At 47.9% G+C, this 2500-nt stretch overlaps 1 protein-coding gene across 1 annotated transcript in view; it reads left to right on the top strand.

Moving 5' to 3' along the window:
• Positions 1-2500, top strand: part of LOC123762189 (uncharacterized) — a 560601-nt gene that overhangs the window by 384239 nt on the left and 173862 nt on the right. The window lies entirely within an intron of this gene.

The raw sequence follows: 2500 nt of genomic DNA, 5'->3' as shown, positions 1-2500 counted from the left end.
CGTAACTCTCTGCTTCCTATTGCTTAGATACTCCCTTATCCACTGGAGCACCTTACCAGCTACACCTGCCTGTCTCTCCAGCTTATGTACCAGCCTCTTATGCGGTACTGTGTCAAAGGCTTTCCGACAATCCAAGAAAATGCAGTCCGCCCAGCCCTCTCTTTCTTGCTTAATCTGTGTCACCTGATCGTAGAATTCTATCAAGCCTGTAAGGCAAGATTTACCCTCCCTGAATCCATGTTGGCGATTTGTCACGAAGTCCCTTCTCTCCAGATGTGTTACCAGGTTTTTTCTCACGATCTTCTCCATCACCTTGCATGGTATACAAGTCAAGGACACTGGCCTGTAGTTCAGTGCCTCTTGTCTGTCGCCCTTTTTGTATATTGGGACCACATTCGCCGTCTTCCATATTTCTGGTAGGTCTCCCGTCTCTAGTGATTTACTATACACTATGGAGAGTGGCAAGCAAAGTGCCTCTGCACACTCTTTCAGTACCCATGGTGAGATCCCATCTGGACCAACCGCCTTTCTAACATCCAGATCCAGCAGGTGTCTCTTGACCTCCTCTCTCGTAATTTCGAACTCCTCCAAGGCCGCCTGGTTTACCTCCCTTTCTCCTAGCACAGTGACCTCACCCTGTTCTATTGTGAAGACCTCCTGGAACCTCTTGTTGAGTTCCTCACACACCTCTTTGTCATTCTCTGTATACCTGTCCTCGCCTGTTCTAAGTTTCAATACCTGTTCTTTCACTGTTGTTTTCCTTCTGATGTGACTGTGAAGTAGCTTTGGTTCGGTCTTGGCTTTGTTTGCTATATCATTTTCAAAAATTTTCTCTGCTTCTCTTCTCACCCTGACGTACTCATTCCTGGTTCTCTGGTATCTCTCCCTGCTTTCTGGTGTTCTGTTATTCCGGAAGTTCCTCCACGCCTTTTTGTTCAGTTTCTTCGCTTCCATACATGCCCTATTATACCATGGATTCTTTTGTTGCTTCTCGGATTTTTCCCTTTGGGCCGGGATGAACCTGTTTACTGCCTCCTGACACTTTTGGGTAACATAGTCCATCATACCCTGTACAGACTTGTCTCTGAGGTCTGTGTCCCAAGGTATTTCACTTAGGAAACTTCTCATCTGTTCATAATTCCCCTTTCGGTATGCCAGCCTTTTGATTCCTAGTTCTTTTTGGTGGGAGATAAGTCCTAGCTCTACCAGGTACTCAAAGTTCAATACACTGTGGTCACTCATTCCCAAGGGCGCTTCCATCTTAACTTCCCTTATATCCCATTCATTTAGGGTAAATATCAAATCAAGCATTGCTGGTTCATCTTCTTCTCTCATTCTTGTTGGCTCTTTGGTATGCTGGGTTAGAAAGTTTCTTGTTGCCACGTCCAGCAGCTTAGCTCTCCATGTTTCTGGTCCTCCATGCGGGTCTCTGTTCTTCCAATCTATCTTCCCATGGTTGAAGTCTCCCATAATTAGTAGTCCAGATCCATTCCTGCTAGCAACAGAAGCTGCTCTTTCTATTATGTTAATGGTGGCCATGTTGTTTCTATCATATTCCTGTCTAGGTCTTCTGTCATTTGGTGGTGGATTATATATGACTGCGACTATAATTTTTTTCCCTCCATTTGTTACAGTACCTGCTATGTAGTCACTGAAACCTTCACAGCCCTGAATATCCATCTTCTCAAAATCCCAGCCTTTTCTTACCAGCAGAGCTACACCACCCCCACCTCTTCCTTCCCTCTCTTTCCGCATAACATAATAGTCCTGTGGAAACACTGCATTTGTTATTGTTTTCGTGATCTTTGTTTCTGTGAGGGCTATTATGTCTGGGTTTTCCTCTAGTACCAGTTCTCCAAGCTCATTTGCTTTATTTGTAATTCCATCTATGTTAGTGTACATCGCTCTGAGGCTCACTTTCTTCTGTCCCTTCTCAAATCGCCTCCTTGGTGAGTGTTCTGCTGGTGGGGGAGGCTGTTCCATGGGTGTGAGGACCTGTGAGGTGGGTAACAGGATCTCAGAGGATACTGGAATGAGGGGCGGGGGATCCAGTGAAGGGGGAGGGACAGGGAGGGTATGGGGTGAAAGGGGAGGGAGGACGGGAAGGAAAGGGGGGGAGGGAGGACTCGGGAGGAGGGGAGGGGTAGAAGGGTGGGGATTGGGTGTGGGGGGAGGGAGATTTGGCTGAACTTTTGAGTGGGGGCAGGGAGGGTTTGGGGTAGGGGGGTTTTCTATGCAGAGGAGGGAGGCGGGGTTGTCCTCCCTTCTGGTGTTACTGGGTAGCTGGTTGTGGGTTCCCCCCTCGCCTCTGGCGGTGTTGTGTTGGGAGCTGTGACTTCCTGGTTTTCCCCTCTCGCCCTGCGCCTCTTCCTTGCTTCTGCCGCCACGGCTCTCTCCTCCCTTGTCATGTCTCGCTGGAGGAATACATTTTTTAATTTTCCCACGTTTTTCAGGGAGCTCTTCCTTGATAGGATCCTCTCCTTTGTGTTCTCGTTTGCAA

Source organism: Procambarus clarkii, chromosome 34 (genome assembly GCF_040958095.1).
Source record: "Procambarus clarkii isolate CNS0578487 chromosome 34, FALCON_Pclarkii_2.0, whole genome shotgun sequence".
In the NCBI taxonomy this organism is placed as follows: domain Eukaryota; kingdom Metazoa; phylum Arthropoda; class Malacostraca; order Decapoda; family Cambaridae; genus Procambarus; species Procambarus clarkii.
The sequence above is the reverse complement of the archived record's forward strand: the minus strand, read 5'-3'. Positions and strand labels throughout refer to the sequence as shown.